The 16628-nt window shown below is 40.0% G+C and overlaps 1 long non-coding RNA gene across 12 annotated transcripts in view; it reads right to left on the bottom strand.

Moving 5' to 3' along the window:
• LOC140625116 (uncharacterized) overlaps positions 1-16628 on the bottom strand; it is a 97392-nt gene that overhangs the window by 42030 nt on the left and 38734 nt on the right. For 9 of the 12 annotated variants that reach the window (XR_012024498.1, XR_012024499.1, XR_012024489.1 and 6 more), the window contains one exon: positions 3484-3577. The exons of 1 other annotated variant lie outside the window; for it this stretch is intronic. This is a non-coding gene — a long non-coding RNA (uncharacterized lncRNA). Of the gene's footprint in view, positions 1-3474; positions 3578-15579; positions 15826-16628 lie in introns of those variants that run through there. 2 more of the 12 variants (XR_012024493.1, XR_012024500.1) reach the window with 2 other exon arrangements.

Raw genomic sequence — 16628 nt, 5'->3', positions numbered from 1 at the left:
TATCCTCCAGTTCCATCCACATCGAAGCAATTGGTGGGTATTTGTCATTTCTAATGGCTGAGTAATATTCCACTGTATACATAGACCACATCTTCTTTATCCATTCATCTTTCGATGGACACTGAGGCTCCTTCCACAGTTTAGCTATTGTGGACATTGCTGCTATAAATATCGGGGTGCAGGGGTCCCAGCGTTTCACTGCATCTGTATCTTTGGGGTAAATCCCCAGCAGTGCAATTGCTGGGTCGTGGGGCAGATCTATTTTTAACTCTTTGAGGAACCTTCACACAGTTTTCCAGAATGGCTGCACCAGTTCACATTCCCACCAACAGTGTAGGAGGGTTCCCCTTTCTCCACATCCTCTCCACCATTTGTGGTTTCCTGCCTTGTTAATTTTCCCCATTCTCACTGGTGTGAAGTGGTATCTCATTGTGGTTTTCATTTGTATTTCCCTGATGGCCAGTGATGCAGAGCATTTTCTCATGTGCTTGTTGGCCATGTCTATGTCTTCCTCTGTGAGATTTCTGTTCATGTCTTTTGCCCATTTCATGATTGGATTGTTTGTTTCTTTGCTGTTGAGTTTAATAAGTTTTTTATAGATTCGGAGGGCATTCCTAACCATGTATGACCAGATGAAGTGCATGGGCTCTGAAGTGATTATCCGCTGGGTGAAGTGATTATCCGCTGGGTTGACTCCTCCAGCCATGCTGCTATCCCACCCACATCTTGAGCTGTTGGGATGATATGGTCAGAAGGCAGTATGATTGAAATGTGGATAGCTGTGGATTGCCTCTGGGCTTGCCCATGGGTCTTTCTCCAGGAGCACTTCTGTCCCCCCAACAACTCTCCTTCAGTCTCAATCTCAGACCAGTTACAAGCTTCAGAATGCGAATGTCACAGACACTCTCTATTAAAAGGCTAGGAATGGGGACGCCTGGATGGCTCAGCGGTTAAGCTCTGCTTTCTGCTCAGGGCGTGATCCCACAGTTCAGGGATACAATCCTACACATCAAGCTCCCTGCTTCTCCCTCTGCCTATGTCTCTGCCTCTTTCTCTGTACTTCTCATGAATGAATGAATGAATGAATGAAAAAATGAATAAATAAATAAATAAATAAATAAATAAATAAATAAATAAAGGCTAGGAATGCACATATAAAGTAGCCATGAAATAGTTTCATTTTTCTAAAGAAAATATGTGAAAATTATCCCTTTATTAAGTTCTTGCTCTTTTCTAAAATTTCATCAATTCTTTTTAAAACTTTACCCCTCTGGGCTGAAAGGGAGTGCAGAAAAGAGCAGTGGTAACCTTTGATTTAGCCTAATAAAACAATAACAACACACTCAGTGGGTGGTTAAATCTGATAATATTTTGTGCTGAATTTTCTGTAGTAATTCAATTAAAAATCCTGAGGCTGGCCAACAGAAAGCATACAGATCACCAAAGTTTTATAGTATTACATATTTGGTCTTAAAATAGCCTATATTAATTTGGTGTCTTTATTTATTAACCTAAATAGTTCAAGCAGAGTTTCTCCTAAATGTAATTTAGGATAACCTTTTATATCTGTACTGCTGAAAAACTTCAGCTGGCTCACATCATTATGGTGCTTAAAATTCCAATTAAAGTAAGGGAAACACTAATCAGAGAGCATATTATAAAAGCTATATTAATATGACTGCCACAATATCACCATTGGTTCTGGGGAATCAATTCATGCTGGCTCCTCTATGTCCTCCTTCAATCAGCAAGGCCCCTCGAAAAGGTAATATTCCACTCAAAGCAAGCTGAAGCCATTCAGAATCACTGAATCGTTTGGTCACATCTAACTCTTGCCAGGGTTCCTAGCCAAAGAATCAATGATCCTGGGCTCTCTTCATGCCTTCCCTAATGACAGACTTGGAACATTCCAGAAAACTTTAGCACTTCCTTTTTTAACCATAAATTGTGCATAACTCTTCCAAATTCTTAGTCTATAATTTCTCATAAAACTCTTTGAGATCCTCTGGTGAAGATAAATGGCAAGAGTTATTGGACTTTAAATTGTTATCCTTCAATGTTATATGCACTGGATCATAACTCTATGGCTTTGGTTCCCTCATAAAACTAAACCACGAAGCCATTCTTTTCATTTCAAGCTTAACAGCACACAGGCCCATGGGTGATGCAATATAAACACTCTTGAGTAATTTCTCAAAACCAAATCTCTTCTGCAAAAACAGACTTGCAATTCGGTGGTGTATAATCTCTCCTCTGAACCTGTGAAGTTTGTAGTTCTCAGGCCACCCAAGTGGAATGGAGAGAACAGTGTTCATGTGTAGAAGGAGGATAGGACTAAGACTTGTCTGTAGCTATAGAACTTAGAGTTAGTCCCAGCTCCACCACTCTGTTGCCCTAGACAAGTCATCAAGTCAGGTGATTGTTTTGGGGGGGAAAGGTGAGACTTCAGGTTTACCAATTTTTTTTTTCCCCAGGTTCACAGAATTAGTTTAATCAAAACTACTGGTTCATGATATACTCTCATTATTGCTCCATGCATGGACTTCTTTTATATTTATTGTCTTAAATGTCATTTTTAAGACATATACTCTTAGATATATACCTGAGAAAAAGTCATGAGAAATATGCATTAGAAATATGTATATGTTTATAGATATAGAGACACTATATACAATACAAAAAGCCTGGAAAAAATCCAAATGTCCACCAACAGGATAATGTGGTAGATTCCCACAATGGAATAGTAAACAAGAGCCAAATGAAGAAACCACAGCTATTGTGATAATACAGAGTCACTGGTTTTAAGTCTTTCTTTTGCCCTCTTAAATGGAGACAATGCCACTTTTCTTTTCTTTTCTGAAGATTAATGTAAAAATCCTTTGAAAATGTGTTAATTATTTTCTTCCTATATTCTCTATACTTTCGTCATATAAGAATTAATCTGGAAACATCATGGTGATGAACACGGAAACAGTATAATCAGGCTGATACTAATTTAGAGTTACACTTCTGGGGTTCAACTCCCTAATCTAGCAATTATTTCCTGTGTGGACTCAGGTAAATTAACCTCTCTAAACCATTGTTTGCTTTCATGTGAAGTGGAAATAAAATTAGTATCTACTTGAAGCGTGTGGGCGGCTCAGTCGGTTGAGCATCTGACTCTTGATTTCAAATCAGGTCATTATCTCAGGGTTGTCAGATCAAGCCCCAAATCAGGCTCCACACTCATGCTTAAGATTCTCTCTCCCTGTCTCTCCCTGCCCCCATCTATCTATGTCTCTCCCTCTCTTTCTCCTCCTCTCTCCCTCTCTAAAAAAATAAATATCTATTTACAAGTGCTTCATCAAGGTAATCCCAGTACTTATTGTACTGCCTGATATATCATAACAAGTGTTCACATCATCAATAACTATCATAATAACAGAGATCCTTAACATTTATCAAGTGAAAATAGTTACTTTCCCCTGTGCATACCTTACTCACCATTCGCTCATCCAATACAACACATGAGCGCTAATGCACACATAGATTTTCTTTGCTTTTGCCCATTCTTCAGCTCCTCATACCTAGATGAACACTGAGGATAATAAACACAATAATTAGGCCCAGAGTTCCTGCCTCGGACATCAGGACAGAAATAGGAACAATTTTAGCAGGTTATAGCACCCTCAAATATAAAGTTCTCCCCAAAAGAATTTTTCTCAGGATTTCCATTAAAAGCAAAGTTCATCTGCATTTTATTTAAAAGACCTGCAAACGGGGAGAGGCAACCATTTCCACAATCCACACACAGTACTAAAAAAGTGTGGGGATAATTCTTTAAATGTAATGTAACAAAAATAAATAAATAATAAATAAATAAATAAATAAATAAATAAATAAATAAATAAATGTAATGTAACCTAGTTGCAGTAAGGATTAAACTACAGTATTTGAAACATAAATGTTTTGAAGAACATACTTTACATTCACTAAATTTGTTAAACCAGGTGTGGGCAGGTCATAATGGAAGATGCTGGGACCTGAAACTAGACCTGCTACCAGGGAGGATGGCCCAGCTGCAGGTGCTGGGAGAGTGTCCACTCTGGCAGGCAGAACAAAGTAGCTAAAAAACATGGTAATACATAAGAGCTGATAATGCAGCTAGGAAGCTGGCATCAGGAGGCAAACATGAAACAGCGGAAGTTCACTGGATAGGAAAGCACGACATGGTGCCAAGGAATTCAGAAGCAAACAGTGCCCCAAGATGCAGGCAGGCAGCATCAGACAGCCTAACGGGTGACAGCAGAGCCTCGGTCAGCCTCTGGTGCACCCTGATGGCTGAGAGAGGGGAGGAATGGCAAGGTGAGGTTCTTTGAGGACCTGGGGAAACCTGGCAAATTCCTGAGACACAACTCAGTATAAGAACTGCGGTGAGAGACTGAACCCAAAGAACAAGAAATATAGATGATTCTAGAAATATGGCATAAGGCAAAGGTGGGCCAAAAGCCTAACTAATGTGATGCTGAGAAACAAGAGATGTTGAGTTACAGTTCCTTTAATGCCTCCTACCTCAGATCTCAGGTCTAGTCACAGAATGCCTAGAAGAGCCTAGAAGAGTGAACAAGACACGGTCATGATGACGGCACTGGGCAGAGGGGTGGGCAGCAGAAACTAGAGAACAGGAAGGACTTGATGATAACAAGATCAAGAAACCTGAGCCAGCAGCTCCAAAATTACAGTCACTATAATTACCTTGAAACTTTGCAAGCAAGTAGCAGCTCTCTTATTTAAACCAAACCCCAGCACAACCACCACAAAAATAATTAGGAAAGTCCATGTGAGTTTGTTTTAATGAACTTGACCTATAGTGTTAACAAAAAAAAAAAAAGGCCACTAATCATCAGGGAAATGCAAATCACAACCACAATGAAATAGCACCTCACACCTGTCAGAACGGCTAGTATCAAAAAGACAAGAAATAACAAGTGTTGGCAAGGATGTGGAGAATGGGGAACCCTTGTGTACTGTTGGTAGGAATATAAATTAGTGCAGCCACTATGGAAAACAGTATGAAGCTTCCTCAAAAACTTAAAAATAGAAATAGCAATTTCACTACTGGATATCTACCTGAAGAAAATGAAAACTTGAATTTAAAAAGGTATGTACACCCCTATGTTTATTGCAGCATTATTTATGATAGCCAAGATATGGAAACAGCCTAAGTGTCCATCAGTGGATAAATGGATAAAGAAAATATGGTGTATACACACACACACACACATATATATAAAAGAACATCACTTAGCCGTAAAGAAGAATGAAATCTCAGCATTTGCAACAGCTGTATGTGACCACATGGACCTTGACAGTATTATGCTAAATAAATCAGAGAAAGACAAATACAGCATTATTTCATTTAATATGGACTCTAAAAAAGTAAAACAAACAAAACAAAGAAAGTCAAACACAAACTCACTGATACAGAGAACAGACTGGTGGTTGCCAGAGGGATGGGGCTAGGGTTGGCGGTGGCAAAATAGGTTAACGGGATCAAGAAGTACAGACCTCTAGTTTTAAAACAATAAGTCATGGGGATGCAACGTACAGTATGGGGAATATAGTCAATCATAATAATTTGGTATGGAGACACATCCACAAATGTCTCTTATACCCATGGCCTAATGCATTTAAAAGAATCACCCCAAAGCCATCCTTAGAAGTCAAGGATCTCCCTTGAGGGTGTGAACATTCATGAGACGGCAGCCTACCCCTTACAAGGGTAATGACCACTGGCATCCTGGACCTCTAGACTATGCAGATGCAACCCATCAACAAAGTTCATAGTCAATGTCAGCATGTCCTGATAAGCGGGGGATCTTTAGCTGAATAGGTATTCATGAGCAACTGCTCCTGGAGTGCTCCAAAGCCTGATAATTAACAGCTGTGTGCTGCAATTAATTTTTATTTATGCCTTAGATATTCAGGCAAGATATTATTTCTTATGTATGACAGATTCATATTTCATACTGAGTCTCAAAGCAGCAATAAGAAAAACAGCATCAATTTTGGTTTTGTTTTTATTTTCTTAATTCAACTGCTCTGCCATTTGTATCTCAAAACACTGTGCTGCCTTGTATTCAGCGAGCAAATTCCAAAGCCCATACAAGGGGACCATGAGGGAAAAATTGGCAAAGCCATCCAAGGCTTTCCCCCAGGCATTCACAAACCCTTCGAGAGTGCCAGAAGGCACAGTCTAAATTAAGGCGATGACACTGAGGTCTCAGCAGTCCCAATTCACCTCCATGGCCCCTGTGGGCATGTTATTTCATTCAGTGATTGTTAATTGATGTCCACCATGCACACGGCACTGTTCAAAGGTTTGCAAAATGAAGAGATTGGAGAGGGTTTTCCAGATTCTTCCAGCTTTGTAATTTTACAAGTTAGTAAATCTAGAAAACACGGACTAGGACCTCAAGGAGTTGACATTTCTGAAGGTGAGACCACAAAGAAAAATATCCTAATACAAGGCAGGATCAGGAAGTACCAAATACAAGGGGCAACTGTTTTAAAAGGAGAGAGTGCTTTGAACACCGGGTTGCAGAGCTCTGTGGCAGTGGTTCTCGAACTCCATCATGCATCCGGGTTGTTAAAACAGATCAGTGGGCCTGACCACCAGAGTTTCCAATTCAGCGGGTCCAGAGTAGGGTCCCGAATTTACATTTCTCACAACTTTCCAAGTAATGCTAATATTGGTGGTTCAAGAGCCACATCTTCAGGCCCAGTGCTCCATGGGAAGCTATCAAAGTTCACCGCATAGTACAAAACCATGATGGAAGCAGTGTTTTGAACAGGTAACCTAGAGATAGCAGGTAAGACCAACTAAAAGGAGGTCAACAGATTCACAACAGGCCCTAGGGAGGGCAACAGTCAAGGCCAGAGGACTTGGATTTCAAAGAAAGATCAGCCTGACTAGCACAGAATTGACTTGACTATTGAATCGGCTATTTGGTGACTTGAGCTCAAAAGGACTCCTGATGCCCAGAACGGGACCTTGAGTGAATTTAATTTAGCGGTGCTGTGTCTGAATAGCTCCAGGGAGGGTAAAGAATCCCTTGGAAACCACATCTAGCCTTAATTTGGAGCTGTCCAGATCGCCCAGGCATGAGAAGTTCAGAAGCCTCTATTCATACCTTTCTCAAATTTCTCACAGTACTCGAAATCCCACCATTTGAGTCACTACTTTAGATTGAGGTGCTGACACCCTAAAGCCTATCAAAGGTAGTGTGTATCACCCTGCCCCTCAATTAGGAACTCATGCTCCTCTGTCATTCCCAGGGGATGAAAGTGGTTTTTCTCTTAAAACTCCAGCTTTAGGAACTCAGTTCTTTCCTAGTGAGTCATTTGGATCCTCACACATTCCAGCCAGTAATTTAAGACCTAAGAATCTCGGCAGCTTTACTACAGGGAGAGGAATTTTGGAACAGGAGTTCTATGCATGTCAGCAAATTGCAGGTATGTGGTGGTTACCAAGCTGCCTTCCTCGCTTCCCTTCAAAGGATGCTTGCCTCACTGTTTCAGGTGAGCCAGCCAAGGCTGCTTAGCACCCACCCCTCACCACCCCTCTTCTCTCAGCCTCCCTCGGCCAAATGGCCCAACAGCTTTAGCTACTTCACTCCCATCTGCCCTTCCCCACACCTCTTTCCCACAGGACATTCCTAACCTCTGTCAGATGGTTACAGAGTTTAAGCTCAGTAACAGGGGAATCTGTCTGAAGTCACCCTGAGCTTCTTGTCCCCAAGACATGCCCCATCTTGCTTTGCTCCCCAGCTGTTGTGGTAGGTCACAGTATGCCAAAGTCTCTCTGTCCCTGTTTCTTGTGGATGTGGGGCCTACTGACTGGTATCTGTCACTTTGTCAGCCCTGGCCCTAGCCTAATCCTTTCTCAAACATTTCTGAGCGAATCCATAGCCATCCGTAATTCACCCTATCCCTTTCTGAGAAACAGCAACAAGTCAAAGAGCTTAAACAATGGTCTTTGCAATTCATTGTCCAAAGCACAGAGCTTCCACGGTTCCACGTGGAGGAGATTCCAGGCAGATTCCCTAGCCCACCTCTATCTGCTCCTCCCCAGTTTGCTCACGTTATGGTAGTCTCCTCAGTTCCCTCCTACCCATATCTCTCAGGATTTCCCTGTCCTTGATCCAAGGACTGCCATTCAAGGAAGCAGAGAAGAGAGCTCTGTTCTGTATCCTAGTCACCTGGTGCAAGAGCTTGCTTCTACCTTGCTGCGCTGGCACTTATGACATGTCAGGCCTTAGGCCAGATGCTGAGGACACAGAGATAAATTAAAAATCAACAAACATCATTCCTACTTTGATGAAGCTTTCATTCTAATGGTTAGGTGCTGCTGACCTGACTTCCTAAATTTAGAAAAAAAGACCAGAAAATTAATGTGAAGTGAGAATCCTAATACTAGTCGGAAATAGGCTACAGGGTCTTGTTTGTTTGTTTGTTAAGATTTTATTTATTTATTCATGAGAGACATAGAGAGGCAGAGACAGAACTCGATTCCAGGACCCTGGGGATCACAACCTGCACCAAAGGCAGCCGCTCAACCACTGAGCCACCCAGGAACCCCTGGTTTTGTTTTGTTCTGTTTTGTTTTGATAATCAGTGTGTAAGACGTTGGCTTGAAAATTACTTTAAAAAAGAAAAAGGACTACCACCTGTTGCAGTCTGTTTGATGGCCCAGACAGGAAAGCGTTTCTAAAGATTTGGTCACAGTGTAATGCAATCTCCCTTGATTGTTGCCCCAGGTGCCTTTCCCGCACTGAAATCTGTCATTAAAGAGGATCCTCCACGTCACATTAAATGAGGAGAAGAATAAAAGAACGTCCTTTCCCACCTTCCGGAGTTGGCACCAGGAAAAAAAAAAATGTATCCATGAAATTTTGTTTCTAGTACAAACATCAACTTTTCACCCAGCAGCAAAGTTCTTTCTTTCACTTTCTTGCTAACTGGTTTCTGATTATAAAAACAATGCAAGCTTCTAATAGGAAATTTGAAAAATACAGGCAAGTATGAAGAGAAAAAAACACCTGTATCCTAATTTGACCAGCAATAATTGCTTTGGATATTCTGGTTTACTTCCTTCAGTGTTCTTTATTTTTCAATGCACATAGGTGTAACCACACACATTTTGCATACCTCCGATCATGCTTACTTATAAAGTTTGTATCCTACCTTTTATTCTCACTGTTAGACAAAAAAACAAAAACAAAAAACACATGTCCTACTATAATTATTATTTGAAAACATCAGCAAGCCTAAGTCTTCATACTTATAATGTGCTTATTTCTCCCATTCATCTAAGCCCCAATTTCTGTGAGAGACCTACTTCTCATTCACTCTAAACTTGACCTTGAGATCACACTGAAGAAAAAAGAAAAAAGGAGAAGAAAGTACTGATAATAAAATCTCTTCAATGAACTGAGGAATAGGACACTCTGCAAATCCTGCCTTCCTCTCTGAAGAGAATGCAATCGAAGTCAAGAGAAGTGAAGATGGTGTCTGATTCTCTCTTCAGACCTTCAGGTAGGTCTTTAAGATGTCATACTACATCTAGGCTCCTGGCTATTGACCCTCATCCCGAAAGCAAGAAAGGCTTTTCTTTTTTTTCTTTTCTTTTCTTTCTTTCTTTTTTTGTTTTTGTTTTGTTTTGTTTTTTTTTTTAAGGTTAAGTTCAGAATTCCAGTTTGCAAACTAGAGATAACCTAGCTTGGCCACAATCTATGTTAAAAAAAAAAATTCAAGGATTTTTACTAAATTGACACAAACTGAATGTGAACCAATGTGTGATATACTTCATGAAAGAGAAAAAAACTTTAAAAATCTAATACATTTTATTTTATATGGAGTTTATAGGTGACAAATCATTTTAATTTTATTTTTAAATAACTTATTTTGAACATAGCTTCATAGCTATGTTGATTTAGTTATAAAAGTAGCCCATAATCCTTCAAACCACTTTTGTTTGTATTTTACCCTCTGGAAAAACTATGAGGTGAGCAAGTAGATAGAGGAATATTGCTGTGCTGGTTTCAGAGAACGGGGCATTCGGAACCTGGAAATGTTAAATGACTGGTCCAAGGTCACATAGGAAGTCAAAGAAGTCGAGGTAGAAATTTTCTTTTCACCTAAGTGAACCATTCTTTTTAGATAATCTATTTTGAGCATCTTTTATAGAAATACGGTTTGTATAGCTATCTTCTGTTCTGTTCAGGAATTTATAGCATTCTATCCAATGCTATCACAAAACACATTTTAAGAGGAAAACTGGCAGTCTCAAGTTGGCTCCAGAGGAAGGTGACCAAGATTGCGAAAACTATAGAAACCATGTTCTATGACCAATAATGGGTGAAGGGACTTGGTATATTTAGCTTGGAAAAGGAAAATCAAAAGGAGATAAGAGCGCTTTTTCAATGTTTAAAAAAGCTGTCAAATGTGCAGGTGAGCAGACTTTTCCATGTTGCTCCAAATATCAGACAAGAACAATGGACAAAACTTCAAAAGAAACAGATTTCTACACAATAAGAGATTTGTCTTTTGAACCAATGGAACTGTTAAACTGTGGAGAAAACTGCTCTCCCCCTAAGATGGTGAACTCTCGTCTGCTGTGCTGGGAAGTACTGAAGAAAAAGCTGTCAGGGATGCTCTGATGACTTTTTGGTTCCTCTATCTTCAGTCTACTTTTCCTTTGTTTTTCTTGGCTCACTAATGCAATAGCTAGTGCACAGCATGTGAGCGAGGAGAAAATACTATGAACCAGGTGCTTCCCAACGATGTTTCCCAGCTGATAAGGATCTCTGGGGGTGGCTGGTGGCTCCCCTCGAGTCAGAAGCTGCAGAGACCTCAGAGGAGGGGCCTGGGAACTGCTGGTTTTATGAGTGCCCTGGGTGATTTTTGTCATCATGCAAGTTTGAGAAAACTTTTCAGGACATCATTTTATCCATTTAATTTTCACAACAACCCTGGAGGGCAGATGAGAAACTAAGGCTCAGACTATTTAGCAGCGTGCCCAAAGTCACACAGCTATGACGTGGCAGAAAAGGATTCACACTCAGGGAGTTTAGTCTGGAGCCTGAGATCTCCTCACCTTATCCTCCAAGGGATTCTGAAAGAAAGACACAAAGCAAGGAAATGAGTAAACCTGAAGATGGGTTTTATTAGATGTGCATTTGGGTTTTTTTAAAAAATAGGTCATGAGTCGTTCGTACGCATGGTAAAATGTGGAAGCATGTAATTGGTGGTATTCTGATTTAGGCAGGGACTGTTGAAATTCGCTTTTTTGTCTCTCATGAATAATTGTGAAAAGGGTGTACTAACCAAATAAATAATTTCAACATGATTACAAAGAGAACAACATTTTAATGCACTTAGCAGAAGCAATTTACATGCATACAATTAATGTGCTAATTTCAGTGATCTTTAGCTATTCATTAAAACAGGCCTGGCAGGTCCTGTACTTGGCAACACTTTGTTAGTCATTTCCTGCTATTACTTTATGTACTCAAAAGTAATCAGCCATCTATAATTTAAGACTTTTCACTAATTAAATAGCCCTTTCTCTAATTATGTCCAAATTAGAGAGGTTAGTATGTGGATAAATATGTTTGTATTTGGCACAAGTATTCAAAGAAGGTGATTTCTCAGTGTGTGGCAACAAAGGCCAGTATGTGATCCACAGTCTTCAACACGAATGGAGGGGGATGTTAGAGTGTGCAAGAAAGGCCTTTGGACTTAGAATCTGAGCAGCAGAGGAAAAGTATTCTCTTTGAGACAGGCTTTATGTTCAGGCTTGTAAACCTAGCAAAATCTGGATTTGTTGACCTTCAGGGAATAATACAAGGATCATCTGTTTTTTCAGGCCTTTGCCCAAGAGATGAAATGGAATGAGGGTTCAGGGAGAAAAGAGTTAAAGGTTGTGTTTGCAGGAATGTGTTTGCTGACATTGATCAATGGGTAATTTTGTGATCGTAGGTTTATTCACATAGAGGGTTCAAAAAACAGATCAATAATAAAGCAATGGTGAAGATGCCAAAGGAGAGGTGATTAATGAAAACTATGGTGGAGGTGCAATCTGCCACGCAGTACGAATGCTCCTTCATTCAGCACCCTATAAGTAAATATGCATCCGATGGAAACGAACATTCCCTTGGAATGTCGTTAGAGCCAAGCAGAATCTCATCAGAGCCCATGCTTCAAAGAGCAGTTCCTTGTGTCCACAGAAGCAAGTTTAAATTCTCTTGTGTAAAGTCTTTGTAAGCAGTTCCACTCTTGCATTATGCATGATTCTGACATCTTGTAACATGAGCAGTGTTCTAATAGTGATTTCCAATTTTATTTCCTGTGTTACATTTTAACGATCCTATTTAGGTTAGCATTTTACTTTGGCCACATATCTTGTTACATTTCCTCATATAACACTTAATTACAGTAGCTGTACTATAACCTAGTATTGTATAGATGTCCAAGGATTTAGTGTAGCCTTTAAAGAATGTGTTGCTTTTAAGCCCATGCTTTGTTCCATCATTCTCACTGTGCCAATTTAATATGTAATGATGAGTATGAGGCAGGATTCCTAGTTCCTCACACCAGGGACCTGATAATAAGTAATAACGAGCTGTGCTAAAAGTGAATACCAGAATCTAAGACTACCAAATATGACAGTGGGTTGTAGGTCTTTCCTAGAGTGATGACACTCAGGATCTTACATGGAAAAGTCTAGGAAGGGTCAACCCTAAGTGAATTTGTGAAGGCGCCAAGCACTACACTCTTCCTCTTCTGGTGCCTCCTCCAGGCTTTCCTCCTTGTTGGTTGACCTTTGCCCTTAAAAAGGATTTGAGACCAATCTTCAACACCTAGATGATACCATGTCAGGAAATAACTTCTCCACACTGCACATAATATCCAAGTGTTACTTATTATTCGAGAGTGTCAGTCACCTATTTAAATTATTCCATCAATCCATAAAGAAGTCATGGATGGTATTTGAGTTGCAATAGTGAAACCAGTTTTCTTCCCAGATCTCGTTTTTTAATGGTCCAGAGAAGATATATGTACTCTGCATTAAGGATAAAATGAAATGCTTTTAATTAACCTCTTAATTTGGTCCATGCATCACAGCATTCAGAACTAGGATAATTCTTTTTAAACTTTAACTAGGCAGTTTAAGCATCTTTACTGATAACCAAATGATGACCAGGTATGCTCCTCTCCATGTGACAGATATGTCTGAGAAAAGTATGTTTATGTGTAATATGTGTCTTGTATGGAAATACTGTATGAAAAACAACTGTGATATGCCAGCTGCTTTACACTGTCTCATTCAAGAACTCTGCATACACCTGCACCCTGGACAAAGGTGTCCAGATGCCAAGGCAAAAGGCAGGGCAGAAATCCAGCTGAGGCTCTCCTGGCCAGATTTGGACAACATACAGTGTTAGCCCTAACAAATGATGCTTTCTGAAAATTGGTCCCCCCAGGAGGAGCACTGGTTTCTAATTCCCCTAAAGGCCCTTGTGTATGCTAGTGTTAGCTGGCTCTCATTTCATACTCATAACCCTATCAAGAATGTGTGCTTACAGGTGAAGACCACAAGGATAAGAGAAGTTAAATTACTTGCTTCAAGCCCAAAAATTAAGGTACTTCAGAACTGGAAATGAGACCTTTAATACCCAAAAAAGGAAAGAGTGGGGGAAAACTTACATATTTCCTTTATGTATATAGGCTTAGCTCAATTATTTGGGACTCTGTGCTTATGAAGCTACAAAGCCAGCAGGTTTCATTAAAGGCACTGAACTCTACTTTGTGTTAGGTCATGACAGTACTCTCTGCACAGTGTGCTTGGGAATGCAAAGCAAGGAGAGGAGGGAATTTGACAGCATGGTTCAGTGGTCCTCAGACTTGAGTGGGCTTCAGAATCACCTTGGAGGGCTGTTAAACAGAGACCACTAGACCCCCATTGCAGATTTTCTGATCCTCAAGGCTGGGACTGACCTGAGAATCTGCCCTTCTCACTAGTTTCCAGGTGATGTCGATGCTGCTTTTCTGGCGACCATAGTGGTAGAGTATACAGGATTTACCCATCACACAAAACAAACACCTAAACTAAAGCCAAACAAAAAGCCACTTGTCTGTAAGTCACAAGTGTTATCTAAGAACTTAAAACCATCAGAAATGTTGGGCCTCATTTTTCCCTCTGTTCAAATGAAACTGCTTGAAGGATTATATGGCATCTTTAGCTTTCTATTTATATCCATCTTGCATTAAAGGTTAAAATAACAATAAAAGATAACAGGACACCAAACTGACTAGGTCAGCCTAATGATGTCCAGCCTAATACTACTATCTTTGGGAGAAATGGTACTGCTGGAAATGGCATAAAATGAATAAAGGATTGGAAGCCTGCCCTACTAATTGCATATTTATTCTTGTTCCTTTAATCATTTTTCATATATGGACAATCATAGTTAATCACAAAGTGTTTCTCTCAGGGTCCTTCATAAAGTGTGAAATAAATTCTCCAATAAAATGTTTAGTAGAGGGTATCCAATTTCCAATTAAAGAAACATGCTTGTATGGTGTCATGAATTCTTTCCACAAAACATTTCCTTTGTGCAGAAACACTTTATGGCAAATATTTAAATAAATCTATTTTGTCAGGATGACTTAGAGCGAGAGTGTCTCATGAGCCCCCAGCCCACCTCCCCCACCACACACACACCCTAAGGAATAGTCTACAAAATAACTTCTCTTGTCTGTATACGCAGTAAGCCACGGTGGTGTGAAAGGCACTGGTAGCCGTCTCAATAATCTATACGTATGACTCCATAATCCATATGGCTAGCATACCACCTGAGTGATCCCAACAAATTGTCAAGACATACTGAATTATTATCTAGGGCCACCATCCATTTATCCACGGGAGATCCAGTATAGCCTAGACATTTTTTCTTTTCTTTTTTCGTTTTTTTAACTCCTTTTTTTTTTAAGGTTCCTTCTATGCTTTTAATCTTTTAAAGAATCTCCATTCTCCCACTTTGTTAGTAACATGAAAAAAAAAAAACACAATGAGGCGATCCATTTTCTGAATGGTGGAAGAGCAGATTCACAGCATTTAATTAGAGCTAATTTAAGAGAGTTTTCAAAGTCTTCAGGACCAAATCCCTCAAGGGGAACAGTGATGCAATCATTTGGTGTCTTTTACTCAGGGCTCATCTTTAGAGTTCTTAGTTATGTCTGGGAAAAATTCAGATAGGTGGGCTCAGCTTGATCCCCATGGAGGCAGCATTGCCCTGACAGTCTGATCACAGTTCTAGAAATCCAGTTTTTCTGGCTCTGAGTTACTGACAAGTCTGTCTCTGGCTTTAAGGACAGCCTTACTTGGAGAGCTGTTTCCTTTGATGGGGATGTCAAACTAACAGTGATCACACTATAATAGCGAGGCTTTTTCTCCTTTTTTTATTAAAGCCACAGGTAGAAGAGGTGGTTATCTGGTTTTCAAGTTGAAGTATAAGAAATGAGAATTCTTGAGGCTTCTTTAAAGGCACAAATTAATAAGAAATTTTTAATTGAAAAAAAAAGGCAATTGTGGTCATCTGAAATGCACCTAAATTTCGATATATCATATAAGAAAAACCTCATTAAAAAGCTAGAGGATCTTCTTTTTATTCAGACCAAAGCTAGCATGGTAATTGACTTGAGTGCAGGATTTTAAAAGAATCAGATTTGCCTCTTTCCTCTCAGGTTGTCTTCTCAAGGGACTTTTTTAGCTCCTCAATTCTGAAATGATAATAATAAGAAGAAAAATAATAGTGGAGAGGGATGACTGGTGAGGCAGAAATTTAAGTCTTTTAATGAGAGAATATGCATTTCAAAAACTGCCAATCCCTTCAGCTTCTACAAGTGGAGACATCAATTAGCTGTGGAAAGAACCATTTTTAATTAAGTGGTGTAAAACAAATAGGCATCCATGGTTATGGGGCAAAGGTATTCAGGTTTCCTCTTTATTTTTCCTCAACTGAAGATGCTCTACCCAAATCCCTTAGAATAGAGAGCTCGAAGGATGCTGGAATGGGAATGAGCACATTTCTACAGTGTTTCTGGAAAGAAAGGGATGGAAAACTGCACTCCTGTTCCCTGTGAGTTGCAGATTATTCAAACACTTCTAACTGACATGGCTGAGGTTAGCTAGTGGTTTAGGAGCTTAGGAACTGCTCAGAGAAATCTCATCATGAGGAACAGATTCTAGACTAGAGAGCCAGACTCCAGACTAGGTCTGAATTGTCTCAGCTATGGATTACCTCTGTGGAAAACCTGCCTGGACCAGCCACCCTGGTACAGTGGGTTTGCCACAGAAAAATGCTGTGTGAACACATGTCTGAGTGTGTATATACAAACCTAAGGGTTGAGTGATATTTGAGGTCCAGTTGTCTGCTGGCATTCGGTGACTACAGCTGGGGTGGCCCTGGCTAGGATGGTTACTCTCCCTGTGTGGATCTGCACCATGAGGATGCAGTGGGAAGACAATACCATTTTCAACAGCCAACACCTATTAAGTGAGGCCAGAGGCTGCAGACAACCAA

This window comes from Canis lupus, chromosome 35, assembly GCF_048164855.1.
Source record: "Canis lupus baileyi chromosome 35, mCanLup2.hap1, whole genome shotgun sequence".
NCBI classification, from domain to species: domain Eukaryota; kingdom Metazoa; phylum Chordata; class Mammalia; order Carnivora; family Canidae; genus Canis; species Canis lupus.
Note: the sequence above shows the minus strand (reverse complement) of the source record. Positions and strands in the feature narration are given on the sequence as shown.